Source organism: Scyliorhinus canicula, chromosome 16 (genome assembly GCF_902713615.1).
Source record: "Scyliorhinus canicula chromosome 16, sScyCan1.1, whole genome shotgun sequence".
In the NCBI taxonomy this organism is placed as follows: Eukaryota; Metazoa; Chordata; class Chondrichthyes; order Carcharhiniformes; family Scyliorhinidae; genus Scyliorhinus; species Scyliorhinus canicula.
In genome coordinates, this window is record NC_052161.1 from 131,025,614 (window position 1) to 131,041,667 (window position 16,054).

Genomic DNA, 16,054 nt, shown 5'->3' on the forward strand with positions numbered 1-16,054 from the left:
TTACTAAAGCGAAAGTCACAGAATTGTGGTCACTATCTCAAAAATGCTGCCCCATTGACAAATCTATCACTTGGCCTGGTTCATTACCAAGTACCAAATTCAATATGGCCTCCCCTCTGGTTGGACAATCTACATACTGTGTTAGAAAAGCTTACTGGACACACTGCACAAACACCCCATCCAAACTATTTGATCTGAAGAGTTTCCACTTAATATTTGGGAAGTAGAAGTCACCCATGACTACTACCCTGTGACTTCTGCACCTTTCCAAAATCTGTTTCCCAATCTGTGCCTCCATATCTCTGCTGCTATTGGGGGGCCTATAGAAAACTCCCAACAAAGTGACTGCTCCTTTCCTATTTCTGACTTCAACCCATACTACCTCAATAGGCGCATCCTCCTCCAACTGCCTTTCTGCAGCTGTTATACTATCTCTAATTAACAATGCCACCCCCCACCTCTTTTACCACCCTCCCTAATCTTATTTGAACATCGATAACCAGGAACCTCCAACAACCATTTCTGCCCCTCTTCTATCCAAGTTTCCATGATGGCCAACACATCGTAGTCCCAAGAACTGATCCATGCCTTAAGTTCATCCACCTTACTCCTGATGCTTCTTGCGTTGAAGTATGCACGCTTCAACCCATTTCCGTACCTGCAAGTACTCTCCTTTGTCAGTGTTACCTTCCCCACTGCCTTACTACATGCTTTGACGTCCTGAACATCGACTACCTTAGTTGCTGGACTACAAATCAAGTTCCCATACTCCATCCAAAGAGTACTAGAAAACCTCCCTCCCAGGATATTGGTGCCTCTCTGGTTCAGATGCAACCTATCTTGCTTGTACAGGTCCCACCTGTCACGATATGCAGATAATGATATACAGACAGGCAGCTATTGAACACAGAGAACAGGACATGACCAATAAGCAGGCAGGACACTCAGGGGTGGTATCTCACTATAAAAGGCACGAGGCACTCACACTCAGCCTCTTTCCACTGATGAACATCTACAGAGTGAGTCAGGGTGTATTTACAGTATCACACCTCCAGCATGTGGCTAAGAGCTACTCTGGTTCAGTCAGACAGAGTAACCACACTTAGGTTAGCAGAGTGTCGAACTCATAGAGAATTGTGCTAACTGTGCTACTGGTTCAATAAATCAGAATGAATTAACCTCAAGGTCTGGAGCATCTTTTGGTTAAAGCTGCATCCAGTTGCAGCCTGTGTTATCCCATAATACATCATGCTACCAGGAGACTGCTTAATCTAGGTGGTTTACATCAGTCCATTCCATGACGACCAGCGAATGTATCCCGGCACCATGGAAAAGATTCAGGCTCCTCACCAGCTCAGGACCTCCATCAATCTCAGTGCCAACTGGTGGACATTCAAGCAAAGGTTTCTGCTGTACATTGAAGCTTCAGAACTCGTGGGTGCGTCTGATGCAAGGAAGATCGCGCTCTCCACTCAACTGCGGGTGATCAAGCCATCGAACTCTTCAACTCTCTTCACTTCACCGAAGGCCAGGAGAAGACAAAGTTTCAGACCATCCTGGACAAGTTTGACAATCACTGTGAAGTGGACACCAATGAAATCTTCGAGCGCTACATACTCAGCTTCTACAAGGTAAAGATGAATCTTTCAGTGCCTTCTTAACTAAACTCCGCCGGCTAGCGCTGTCCTGCAACTTTGGTGATATTGCTGACTCTATGATCAGAGACCAAATCGTCTTTGGAGTTCACTCTGATCCTCTGAGAGAGCAGCTACTGAAAATCAAGCATATGACCCTGCCAGTCGCGACTGAAACATACACAGTGCATGAGCACGCCAAAAATCGCTCTGCCCAGTACAAATCGGCTGAAAATGAGAAACTTGCCTCCCACAAGTCAGAGAGTGTGCAGGCCATCTCCCGGATGCAGTGCATCGGCATTGATGAAAGCGGCCATTTCGCTCGCTTTTCTTGGGGCCCCACGCATGCGCGATACGAACGGGATAACGAAGCAGCCGACACACACACTGCGCATGTGCGACGACGTGTGGGGCGTCAGGACGCCGACGTGATGACGTGCTCGAACTGCGGCAACGTCCACTTAAAGAAACATGCCCGGCAAGAGGCAGGGGATGTTTAAACTGCGGGAAGCCTGGAGACTATGCAGCCTTGTGCAGGTCTGCACCACCAGTCAGGCTTCCATCCTGCCTGTCAAGGCACCGTCGACCTCACCACCACCTCTCCGGCAGTCGACAAGGATCAGACACAAGCCCCAGAGACTGGACTTATGAACATTTGTTTTGTTTGCTATGTTCTGTTTTCTCACATTAGTCAGCTGCCTTCACATGTCAATACGTTCACATATGCCACCGCTTGTAAATATGTTAATATATGCCACCACATGTAAGTACTTTCCCATATGCCAACAAAACATGATAAGCAGACATGCAGATAATGATATACAGTTAGGCACAGACAGGCAGCTAATGAACACAGAGAACAGGACATGACCAATGAACAGGCAGGACACTCAGGGGTGGTATCTCACTATAAAAGGCACGAGGCGCTCACACTCCACCTCTTTCCACTGATGAACATCTACAGAGTGAGTCAGGGTGTATTTACAGTATCACACCTCCAGCACGTGGCAAAGAGCTAGTCTGGTTCAGTCAGGCAGACTAACCACACTTAGGTTAGCAGAGAGTTGAACTCATAGAGAACTGTAATAAATCAAATTGAACTAACTTCAAGGTCTCGAGTATCTTTTGGTTAAAGCTGCATCCAGTTGCAGCCTATGTTATCCCAGAGTACATAACGCGACACCACCTTCCCCAGAATGTGCCCCAATTATCCAATTACCTGAAGCCCTCCCTCCTACACCATTCCTGCAGCCATGTGTTCAACTGCACTCTCTCCCTATTCCTAGCCTCGCTATCATGTGGCACCGGCAACAAACCAGAGATGACAACTCTGTCTGTCCTGGTCTTTAACTTCCTCACAGCCTAACTCACTAAACTCGTTTATTACATCCACGCCCCTTCTCCTACCTACGTCATTGGTACCAATGTGCACCACGACCTCTGGCTGCTCCCCCTCCCCCTTGAGGATCCTGAAGACACGATCCGAGATGTCATGGACCCTGGCACCCGGGGGGGCAACAAACCATCCGAGAGTCTCGCTCGACCCCACAGAACCGCCTGTCTGTACCTCTAACTATTGAGTCCCCTAAAACTAGTGCTCTCCTAATCTCCCCCCTTCCCTTCTGAGCCCCAGAGTCGGACCTTGTGCCAGAGACCCAGTCACTGCATCCTCCCAACAGTATCCAAAGCGGTATACTTATTGTTGAAAGGAACAACCACAGGGGATCCCTGCACTGACTGCTTCCTCCTCTTCCCACCTCTAACTGTTACCCAGCTACCTTTGTTCTCAGGTGTAACTATGTCCCTATAGCTTCTATCTATCACCCCCTCAGCTCCCCGAATGATCCTCAGTTCATCCAGCTTCAGTTCCCTAACACGATCTGTGAGGAGCTGGAAATGGCTGCACTTCCCGCAGGCAAAGTCAGCAAGGACACCGGTGGTCTCCCTTACCTCGAACATTCTGCAGGAGGAACATTCCACTGCCCTAGCTGCCATCACCTCTACTAAAAAAAGTAAATAGCTAGGAAATCATAGGTCACCTCCTGTTACTGTATTGTAAACTAGTGCAGAAATTATTTATGCAATGAAAACTGAATCTGCAAGTGACTGCCAACAACTTTCCATAGAGGGTTCCTGAAATATTTCAGAAGCATGGATGTGGTCTCTGAAAGGACTCAATGTGTGAGCAATATAGTTGTCAGCAGATGGTTCAGCTTAGGCTGTTATTGCAGAATAGTGGCTGGAAAGGCTAATTTGAAAAGCGAGAGTTGTGATTTAATTCTTTATTAGCCCAAAATTGACATGGTTGATTGCAGCAGATTAGGATTTGGGTGGATTTTGAAATGAAAATGAAAATGAAAATCGCTTATTGTCACGAGTAGGCTTCAATGAAGTTACTGTGAAAAGCCCCTAGTCGCCACATTCCGGCGCCTGTCCAGGGAGGCTGCTACGGGAATTGAACCGTGCTGCTAGCCTGCTTGGTCTGCTTTATAAGCCAGCGATTTAGCCTTGTGAGCTAAACCAGCCTTTAGAGTCAGTTCAGTAATTACAGATTCAATGAGGAATTTTGTTTGGAGGAATATCACTTAACATGGGGCAGAATTTTCCCAAAATTTGACAATGCGGTAGTGGGCAGGAAAAAGGGCATCTAGCCCACAGGCAGGGGTGGTGGATTTCTCCACTACATTTTATGTGGGTTTCACGCTACCTGCGGATTGGCCAGCCTCTGGTTCACCTGCCCTGCCATCAGCTGACTGTTTTAATCTGCATTTAAAGGCTGCCCTAGCACTCTCCAGCCGCTTCCTCCTGCTCAGTAGATACTCATGGCTGCAAAGAAATCTGCCCCCAGGCTTTCAAGTCCCTCACCAGACTGCTGGATGCTGTGGAGATGTACCGTGCCATCCTCTACTTGCATACAGAGAGGCGACCAGCTAGAAGGGACACCAACCCAACATGGGAGCGGGTGGCAGTGCAGTTCAGCACAAACTCCCTGCATAGAAGGGCAGGCATCCAGTGCGGGAAAAGGATGAATGATCTCCTCCAATTCATCAGGGAAGTCACTCCTCCCTTCACTCTTAACTCTAACACCCATCACACATCTATTGGAGCTCAGTCACTGAAAATTCAAGGGATACCAATACTCGCTCTCCTCATACCCCCAGCGAGTCATCTTCGCATCATCTCACTGCTCCGACTCACCATCCTCACAGGCCAGGCATCCTCAGCATCTGCTCTGGAACACAGCCTGCTTACACTCTCTCGATTTGTATTCATGTAGGACAAGGAGAGATCCCTAAAGGCCGTAGGGATGCCAAGTTGAAAGTGCTCTACAAATTCGAGGGTGGAGCCATCCAGATTGTTGGGGAGGAACTCAACTGTACCTGCGCCAAGGGTGAAGTGGGTGCCAATAAACAAAGTGAGAATCCAGAACACCATCATCCATCTCACCATATTGATGTGAGTCATGTCTCCTCTATCTGTAGGCCCCTGCCATGCACTCATGAAATCTCCCTTCTCTTGTAGGAACATCAGGGGCACAGCCCAAGCAGTCCACCAGCCAGGTCCAAGAAAGCTCTGACACCAAAGAGGATGATTTCTCTGATGTTAAGATTGAAGAACTGTCACAGCTTTCACCTACACCTTCCACCAGCGCATAGGAACCACTTCAGTGGGACCTGGTGTTACAATCATGAACACAGCCCAGTCCATCACACAAAACCGCCTCCCATCCATTGACTCTGTCTACATCTCCCACTGCCTTGGAAAAAGGGGCAGCATAATCAAAGACCCCACCCACCCGGATTATTCTCTCATCCAACCTCTTCCATCGGGCAGGAGATATAAAAGTCTGAGAACACGCACAGATTCAAAAACAGCTTCTTCCCCGCTGTTACCAGATTCCTGAATGACCCTCTTATGGACTGAACTATTCTTTCCACACATCTTGACTATTGAGAAGTACGACATTCATATACCATATGCTTCACCCAATTTCTGTGTCTACGTATTTACATTGTGTATTTATCATATGTCCTATGTTTTTTCATGAATGGAGCGATCTGTTTGGACTGTACGCAGAACAATACTTTTCACTGTACCTCGCTACACGTGACAATAAATCAAGTCAAGTGCTAGGCAGGCTCTGTTTATACTCGCACTTATGTCTTAAATGCCCTTTTATCCCCCTACCGGAAGCATTCAGCTTCCCTAAATCTGCATTTGTCTTGGGAATGGCTTCTCCTACATCTGTAACACTCTGGACACTCTGGGTCCATCCTCGGCTGTGGGTTTAATCTTCTATACTTTTTGGCTCTTCCAGTTCCCATGTTTGTTTCTTTCCTTGGACCAGTGCCTTCGGTCCTGGTGCCACTGCTGCTTGCGATTCCCACCCTAACTGGTGGACTGTGCTGCTCAGAGCGTTTGGTAACTCCTGGGTGCCCTTCTCTGTGCTCTCCATAGCTGACGCAATTTCCAGCACCTTTTTAAAATTTACATCTAATTCTGCCAAAAGTTTCTTTTGTATGGCTTCATCGTTAACTCCACAGACAAAATGATCTCTTCGCATCTCATTTAACTTGTCCCAAAATTGCAATGCTCTGCAATCTACTTGAGCCTCGCCACAGGAGCTGCAGTGGTGACCCTTGAGGCTCTCCCAGTTGAATCAAACATGTAACAATATACAATTACTGGGGGCTTGTGGTGGTGGCAGCCTTTGGGTAATTCTACGATCTCTGCTAATGTTTTGGTATCGGGGGCATCCGGGGAAGTTAAGCTTCAAATCAAACAGTATGTCTGTGCTCCACACGTGGTCAACCACATTATTCTCTGCTTTTCCTCTCCCTCTATTCGCACGGAAAAATAATTTAACGTGTTCTACGTACTGTACCCAATCTTCTGTATCAAGATCGAATGGCTTTAGTTTCTCAAACTGAGGCAGTTCAACTGTTCTCTTCCTTGCAGTCTGAACTTGTCTGGACTTCTTCTGAAACTCTTGCAATATGACTTTTTCCATAAATTCTAGCAAACTTCAAGAATTGGCTCCACCAGTTTACTTATAAGAAACATTTTATTCCAATTTTAAACAACTATTTATAGAATTCTTTACAACAGCCTTTCCATACTCAACCCGAGGGTGCAACTGCTGGAGCAAGTCCCAAAACATCCCAGTGAATTCCCAACTTCCGTCCCTGATTGGACTAGCAGGTCACATGACCCATCTCTTAGAGAACATCCCTTAAATAGGTGCACCCTTTAAAGGGCTAGCTACTACAATCAGCAACCACTCCCTTCACACCACACATGCCTTATCAGTGAGGGAGTCCACCACCAGCAGTCAGAGGAGAGAGCCATGCTCATAGAAGGAAGCTGAGGATGATGCAATGTGCTCAGTAGTCCAAACCATCACCATCCATCAATCGGGTGGTGGCAATGAGCACATCCCTAACTTATCTGCCCCATCTGGCTATCACCCCCTGCCTCATGGTCGATTTCCTCATTCTTTAGGACCTCATCTTCGTCATCCACCTCCACATTCTCCTCATCCAAGGAAACATGCCACTCCTCTATTGCCTCCTCAGGCAGTTCCTCCCCCCCCATTTAAGCGGCAAGTTATGAAGAGTGTAGCAAATGACCATGATACGCGAAACCCTCTGTGGATTGTATTGCAGGACTTCACCAGACCTGTGCAGGCACGGAAACCGCATTTGTAGCATCCCAATAGTCTGCTCCATCGAAGTGTGATTTGCAGCACGAGGCTCACTGTATCTGGTCTCAGCCTCACACTGTGGCCTTCACACAGGTGTCATTAGCCACATCCTCAATGGGTACCCCCTGTCTCTGAGGAGCCACTCCATAGCCACTGTGTTCCCTCAAAAATGCCAAGGATCTGAGAGCAGCACAGAATGTAAGAGTTGTGCACGCTTCCTAGGAACCTAGCACACACCTGAAGGACACGCTTCATATAGTCGCAGACCAGCTGAACACTGAGGGAGTGGAAGCCCTTGCGGCTGACGAACTGCACTCTATTGTGCCAGGGGAATTGGAGAACCACGTACATGCATCCAAACCCAGCACCTGTGGAAAGCCAGAATTGTGGCTGAAACTCATGGTTCTTGCATCCTGGCTAGCCTGATCCCGGTCAAAGTTGGCGTCATTGTGAGCCCTTGCGAAGAGCATGTCCGCCACGCTCTAATGAATTTCTGTGTGGAGGTTTGCAGGATGCCGCAAAGGCTACCCGTGCGGTCCTGAAAAGAGCTAGTTAAATAAAGGTTGAGGGCGGCTGTAACTTTCAAAGCCACAAGCAGTGGATGGCTTCCAAGTCCATGTGGTACCAACCCCTGCAGAGCCCTGCAGACCTGAGCCATTAGGTCCCTGGAGAGGCAAAGTCTTTGCTTCTCTCCTCTCGATGCGCCAGAAGAATGACAGCCAGTTCCACAGGCTCCATTTATTCCCTCGCCTGTGAGAGAGACAGTTAATGCTTAGCTTTTGCCTCCAATGGTTCACTCTTTCCCATTGGCTGCATCAGTAGCTGCATCTGGGTGGTCAGTGACTCATGTGCTGGCCACCACACTGAGGCCCTGTCTTTAATCAGTTCCGAAAATGGAAAAGACCCTGCACCCCCCATGCCACACTCAGCTTGACTGAGTGACCACAGCTTTGGCCACTCAGTTGCATCCTGAACTCTCATGTAAAGTGCCGACATTGTCGCAAGCTTCACTCCAAGATCTTGTGTGCAACCCGATCAATGGGGCATCTGACAAGGTGCACCAGCACACACATCTGATGTGTTGGGAGAACTTTCCTCAGATAGTGTGCCCTTGCTCACTGTCAAAGGGGATGAATGTGCCTGCCCACTCGGCCAATGGTGCAGGGAAACAATAGCCGTCACTGAATGAGGAGACCAGCGTGCCAAGGGGTAACTGCTGATCAGCAATCAGTGGCACTCAGAAACATAAGTGGTCAGTTAGAGGGCATAATTGGGTTCACAGTCAAGCTGCAAGTATCTTAATTAATATGTAGCTGTTTGATGTCAGCTGCAAAGGAATGTTCATTACTGACATGCCTCACTTTTAGACTTACACTAGTCAACAATGAGCCTGCAGGCAATGCACCTTTCTTGCCCAACATACTAGCCCAGGCTTCCTTTCCCAGTGTCAGGGTACTCCAAGAGGCAGCAGAAGAATGCGGCCTCAAAATGGGTCAGATTAAGACTTGGCTTTCTTCCCCTCTGGAGGTGAGTCTTCCCCACTTCTGTACCCACCAGTTGAAGTGCCAATGTCTTGAATAGGAACAGTTAAAGAGGCCCACAGCCGGGAAGGGACTGCGAAGAAATGACTCAAAGTGTGAGACAATGGAATAAGTTATGATTTCAAGACTGGAGATGGTGAGAGGAGGAAGACCATTTTTTGAGTTTTTGTCACCATGTGAATCATTGTAGGAGATGGATTAGACACAGGTCAGGAAATGATTCACACTTTTGAGGGGAAAAGATGGAAGTGAAATAAGCAAAAGAAAATTGTGGAGAAACTTTTATAAAAATTGCAAACTGAAGTAATATCAAAGGAAAAGATGAAAAGATTTTTTTCCAAGCTTAAATTTATTCAAATACTGAATGCTTTGTCACAAGGAGCTCCTGAAGTTAAACTTATGATAAAATTAGAGAAACATTCGAAGAATATTAAAGATAACAAAGTGGGGGGGGGGGGGGGCAGGGAAACATGAGTAAATTGCTTTGATGAGAAGTTAGCACTGCCATTAGCACAATGGTCTGAATGGCCTCCTTCTGTACTTACATTTCTCCAGTCCTGTGACTTAAAATAAAAATGGCCGAAGCTCACATTTGCTGTGCAACATCCAAGTTACTTTTTGCATTTTTGCATTGTTTTCTCTTATCAACAGGAGTCAAGAGGGCCTGCTGCAGTGAAACTGTAGAATAAAGGCTCTGTGCATCAGACATACAGGAACACCATGGCCCTGGGAAAAATAAACCAATCTATCCTTGACAAGCAGTCAGTCGCAGTTTAATTACGGAGAAAAGGATGACACATGCTCCAAATTCTTTGATGTGCAATATGTTGTTCCTGCTTCACAAATCGACACAGGGTCTGCACACATGAATAATTTGAAATCTCTTTCCCTGGGTAAATGTATAAAACAAGATTCCCCACCGAGAGCAAAATAAATACTTTGGACATTGAAAGCATTGTGGAGCAGATGCTGCCTTCTATTACATGAGTCTCAGCAACTGTTCGCAGCATGTATATGAGGTAATTTGTAGATATATAATGATGCAGCACAATGATACCTAGTCATAGAATCATAGAATAATTACTGTGCAGAAGGAAACCATTCAGCCCATCATTCCACTGCCAGCTCTCTGGAAGAGCACTCACCTAGTATAACTCCCCCAGCCCGCAAATATTTGCACTTCAGATAATTATCAAATTCCCTTCTGGAGGCCTCAATTGAATGTGCCTCTGTCACATTCTCAGGCAAAACATTCCAGGTCCTAACCATGTGCTACATAAAAAGATTTTTCCTCATGTCACTGTTGCTTCTTTTGACAATCACCTTCAATTAGATAACAGAGGATGCTGGAAAACCTCAGCAGGTCTGGCAGTAGCTGTAGGGAGATAAAAACAGAGTTAATGTTTTGATTCCATTCGGCTCTTCTGCAAAACTGAGAGAGGAATAATCTGTTAGATTCTGTACTGGAGCTGGAAGAGATTGCAACAAAAGTGTAGCAATCATACAAACAAGAGACAGGTGACCAGGTGCAGGGGGAAGGGGAAGGAGTGTTTTTACATTGAGAGAAAAATGTATGGAACATAAAAAAAGGGCTTAAGATGGAGGAGGAAGGACTTCCGGTGGCGGCCATGGAGTGAGCAGTTGCATGTTTGGTAGCTCCCACTCACGGTGGAATTTTTCGGTCCTTTTCACGTCTGAAGGGTGAAGGTTTTGGATGCAAAGAGGTGTAGGAGTGACAGGAGAAGGTGTAACTCCTCTGGTGTGGCTGATGGATGGATCCATGAACTAGGAGTGGGTCGAAAGAAGGGAGCTGTTGAGCAGGAGAGTCTTCAAGGTGCGACACAGGTTAAGATAATGGAGGGCAAAGGGCCTGTTCTGTCCGCCCAGTGTCAACGGAGCAGCTGGTGGACTTTTAAATGCTATGTTCAGCCAGCAGAGAAGGGGGAGGGCTTGGACAAGGTAATAATGCGCTCAAAGCAGGGATTGAGTGAGTAGAGCAGAGGCTGGAGTCTGAGGACCAGGCGATCCAGAAAGTGGAGGAGGCTGTGGGGGAGCACGAGGAGCAGCTGGCCTCGTGGCTGGCCAGGTTGGGGGTGATGTGGGAGATCCAAAAGAGGCTGAAGAATAAGGTAGAGGACCTGGAAAACCGCTTCAGAAGACAACATTTGAGGATTGGGGGATGCCCGAAGGCATCGAAAGGGCTGGAGGCCGGAACGTACGTGGCCAAAATGTTGGAGAAGCTGATGGGGGAGGGGGGCCTTCGACTGATCTCTGGAGGTCGACCGATCGCACAGGGCATTGATGAGGAGGCCACAGGCGGGTGAGTCGCCAAGGACAATAGTGGTGCGGTTGCATCGCTTCTTGGACAAAGAGAAGATTCTTCGATGGGCGAGGCAGACGAGGAAGTGCACCTGGGAGGGAACGAGCTGCGGGTATCAAGACCTGGGCGCAGAAATGGTGAATAGGAGGGCCGAGTTTAATCAGGCCCTCTTCAAAAAGGGAGTGAAGTTTGGAGTGCTGTACCTGGCACCCCTCTGGGTGACTTTCCAGAATCGAGAATATTATTTTGGTATGCCAGAGGAGGCGATGGAGTTTTTGAGGGACAATGGACTGGCAGGAGAAGGAGGACATTGAACTTTTGAGGAGATGTGAGGAGTTGTTTTCTTTTTGTTGTTCTTGGAAAACATTTTTCCCTTTGAAATGTTTTGGTGGGTTTGGTGGCGGGGTGCTTGGGGAGCATCAAGGGTGAGTGCACTCTTTTTCTGTTTCTTTTTTCTTGGGAGAGTGTGGATTGGATTGGATTTGTTTATTGCCATGTGCACTGAGGTACAGTGAGAAGTATTTTTCTGCGTGCAGCTCAAACAGACCATTTAGTACATGAAAAAAAACAGCGTAATAGGGCAACACAAGGTACACAATGTAAATACATGGACACAGACATCAGGTGAAGCAGAACAGGAGTGTAGTATTGGTCTGATCAGTCCATAAGAGGGTTGTTTAGGAGTCTGGTAACAGGAGGGGAGAGGCTGTTTCTGAATCCATTTGTGTGAATTCTCAGGCTTTTGTATCTCCTGCCTGATGGGAGAAGTTGGAAGAGTGAGTGAGCCAGAAGGGAGGGGTCTTTGATTATGCTGACCACTTTCCCAAGGCAGCGGGAAGTGTAGATAGAGTCAATGGATGGGAGGCAGGTTGGTGTATTGGACTGGGCAGTGTTCATGACTCTCCGATGTTTCTTGCGGCCTTGGGCTGAGCAATTGCCATACCAGGCTGTGATGCAGCCAGATAGGGTGCTTTCTACATAGATACATAAGAACTAGGAGCAGGAGTAGGCCATCTGGCCCCTCGAGCCTGCTCCGTCATTCAATGAGATAATTGCTGATCTTTCGGGGGCAGCAGGGTAGCATGGTGGTTAGCATAAATGCTTCACAGCTCCAGGGTCCCAGGTTCGATTCCCGGCTGGGTCACTGTCTGTGTGGAGTCTGCACGTCCTCCCCCTGTGTGCGTGGGTTTCCTCCGGGTGCTCCGGTTTCCTCCCACAGTCCAAAGATGTGCGGGTTAGGTGGATTGGCCATGCTAAATTGCCCGTAGTGTCCTAATAAATGTAAGGTTAAGGGGGGGGGGGGTTGTTGGGTTATGGGTATAGGCTGGATATGTGGGTTTGAGTAGGGTGATCATGGCTCGGCACAACATTGAGGGCCGAAGGGCCTGTTCTGTGCTGTACTGTTCTATGCTCTATGCTTTACATAGAAGATAGGAGCAGGAGGAGGTATTTTGGCTCTCCGAGCCTGCTCTGCCATTTATCACGATCATGGCTGATCATCCAACTCAATAGCCCAATCCTGCTTTCTCCCCATAACCTTTGATCCCATTTTCCCCGAGTGCTATATCCAGCTGCCTCTTGAATATATTCAATGTTTTAGCATCAACTACTTCCTGTGGTAATGAATTCCACAGGCTCATCACTCTTTGGGTGAAGAAATGTCTCCTCATTTCTGTTTGAAATGGTTTGCCCTGAATCCTCAGACTGTGACCCTGGTTCTGGACACACCCACCATCAGGAACATCCTCCCTGCATCTACCCTGTCTAGTCCTGTTAGAATTTTATAAGTCTCTTTGAGATCCCCCCCTCATTATTCTGAACTCCAGCGAGAACAATCCTAACCTAGTCAATCTTTCCTCATATGACGGTCCTGCCATCCCTGGAATTAGTCTGGTAAACATTCGCTGCACTCCCTCGAGAGCAAGAGCATCCTTCCTCAGAAAAGGAGACCAAAACTGCACACAATATTCCAGGTGTGGCCTCACCGATTGCAACAACACATCCCTGATCCTGTACTCGAAACCTCTCGCAATGAAGGCCAACATACCATTATCCTTCTTTACCGCCTGCTGCACCTGCATGCTTACCTTCAACGACTGGTGCACAAGGACCAGGTCCCGCACCACCTCTCCCAGTACCGGTTCCAATATCCCAAAAATCAGAATCCCTCCCTCCTGCACCCAAAAATCTGAATCCCTCCCTCTCAAGCCACACATTCATCCTGTCTATCCTGGCATTCCTACTCTGACTAGCATGTGCCACTGGCAGCCATCCCGAGATTACTACCTTTGAGATCCTACTTTTAAGTTTAGCATGTAGGACCTCATCCCGTTTTTTCCCCCCTATATCATTGGTGTCCATTTGCATCAAGACACTGGCTGTTCACCCTCCCTCTTTAGAATGCCCTGCAGCCGCTCTGAGACATCCAGGTGCCTTGCACGCGGGAGGCAACATACCTTCCCGGATACTCGGTTGCATCCGCAGAAATGCAGTCTACTCCCCTTACAATCGAATCCCCTATCACTATAGCTCTACCACTCTTTTTCCTGCCCTTCTGCACAGCAGAGCCAGCCATGGTGCCATGAACCTAGCTTCTGCTGCCTTCCCCTGGTGATTAATCTCCCCCAACAGCATCCAAAATGGTTTACCTGTTTTGGAGGGAGATGACCGCAGGGGACCCCTGCACTGCCTTCCTACTCTTCCTCTGCCTGTTCGTCACCCATTTCCTATCTCCCTCAGTACTCTTTATCTGCGGTATGACCAACTCACTAAACATGCTATCCACGATTTCCTCAGCATCGTGGATGCTCCTGTAGCCACCTGGGGTGGCCACGTCCCGATTCCAAAAGGGATACCCGCAAAGAGTGCAGGGAAAAACGGACAACACGAGGGAAAGCAAGCAGGTGCAAGGTTTCCTGTGTACTAAGATTTGCAGAACCCAGGCTGAACTGAAACCAATAGCTATTAGCATATTAATGAGCTATCTCCGGGGACAAAAAGAAACATTGAAACAATCGAGACCAGGACAGACTCCTTGGCGCCAGTGGGAGCTAAAACAAAGGCAGACCAACGGCCACATAAGGCCCGCCCAACGATCAGGGAACAACTCTGGTATTGGAGAAAATCAATACGAACGATTAGGTAATGGTCCAATTAATTGGGACCAAGTCCGGGGTCCGCCCAAAAGGGCGCGAAACCCCTGGGGACTATAAAACAGAGTCCCTAAGGTCAGTTCGCTCTCTTCTCTTACCCTGACTCCTCTCCATCTTCAACTTGGTATTTGGCTCTCAACGACGAGAGGCTGCCAAGCACCAACCAAGTAAGTCTAAAGTCAATGCACGCTACGAGATAGGCGCTCCTAGCTACTATTCGGTACTAGTTCGAAGCCAGCAGTATCAGAACCGGACAACGGCCATTGTTCCTCTGACTGAGTGGGCCACTCTAAGCTAAGTATAGGCTTTAGTAGTAGTTGTAGTTTAGCGAGTAGAGTTTATGCATGAGTAATAATTGACTGTGTGTGTAAATAAATGTGTATTGATTTCAAGCTTACTAACTGGTGTATTGAGTCATTGATCAGTACTTGGCTTTGAACCCTGTGGTGGTATCAGAAAGATACCTGGCGACTCTTGAGCAAAGGTAATTAAAACAGAGCAAATTAAGGGAAAGCATAACGAGCAGCAACATTTACTGGCGAACTCTGATGGGACTCGACTTAGAAGTGGCCCCCCCCCCACTCCGAGAGAACCCAAAAATTTGAATTGGAAATCCATTTGGAAACAGAAAAAAACCACAAGAGTTTAAGCAGTACTGATCAATCCTCCAGAATTCGGAAGTGTGTGCGTACTAACAGGGATATAAGGTAAACCTGAGAGATTTTGTTGCGTAAAACTGTCGGGAGTTTTGTAGGCCGGAAATTAGCGTAAGCCGTACCTGTGTTTACATCACCGCTTTATTACCCCTTGTTCCAAATTTAATAGAGAACCCATAAATAGGAAAAATGGCAATGAAGGCAATGGAACGCCTTATGAACCCACAGGAATTAGAGGTCGCAGCGACCAGCAGAGTAGGACAGTGTCCCGTTTGGGAAGAAGAAATTAGGAAGTACCTCAAAGGGAAAGGATGGCCCCTTTGGAGCGAATTTTGTGCGAATGAAGAAACAGGTCCCGGGAGTATAGGACATACTTGGTGGGAGAACCTGACAGAGATTCACAAGAAGAGCTTGGGAAAAGCTCGCAAGCCGATGGCAATCGTGTCCTCTCTGGCACAATTGCAAGGCACAGAGGAGGTCGTTAGGACGCTCCGTAGAGAGATAGAGGAGAGAGATAGAACGAGTAAGGTAGACGTGAGCGAGATAGAGAGAGAGAACAGAGAGTTAAAAGGGAAGTTAGCAGCAAAAGACAGAGTGGTGGATGATGCCAAGAGGGCACACCAGTCTTGTCTGGCGCACTTAAGCAGCTTCCAGACCCAGTACGACAAGGCCTACCAGGACACACAACGTGCAGTCCTGGTAAGACAAGAAACAGAACAGCAGGTAGAGGCATTGCAGAAACAATGCAGCGATTTAAAAGCAGCCCTACGAGCACTCCATGCTTCCACAACGGAACAAAGGCAGAGCTCGGTAGACCATGCAAAGTGCCGAAAGCAAATTGCAGAATTGCAATCCCTACTTTCAGATCAAAATGGCTTTCAGAGCACATTCGGATCCCAGCTAGATCAGGAAAACGGCCCCGATTGGCAAGAATGAAATGAAACAGCCCATAGATACGTACATGGAGCATGTGCGCAGGAGAAGCCCCAGAAAAGGAGAGCACCCCAACCCCCCACTGAACAGGCAGAACACACCCCCATGAATCCG

The 16,054-nt window shown here is 47.7% G+C and overlaps 1 protein-coding gene across 13 annotated transcripts in view; it reads left to right on the plus strand.

The window, feature by feature from the left end:
• Positions 1-16,054, plus strand: part of LOC119950604 — a 342,477-nt gene that overhangs the window by 18,380 nt on the left and 308,043 nt on the right. The window contains exon 3 of one of the 13 annotated variants that reach the window (XR_005457372.1): positions 9,531-9,768. The exons of 11 other annotated variants lie outside the window; for them this stretch is intronic. The gene's annotated coding sequence lies outside the window, so the exon portion shown is untranslated. Of the gene's footprint in view, positions 1-4,911; positions 5,053-9,530; positions 9,769-16,054 lie in introns of those variants that run through there. One more of the 13 variants, XR_005457371.1, reaches the window with a different exon arrangement.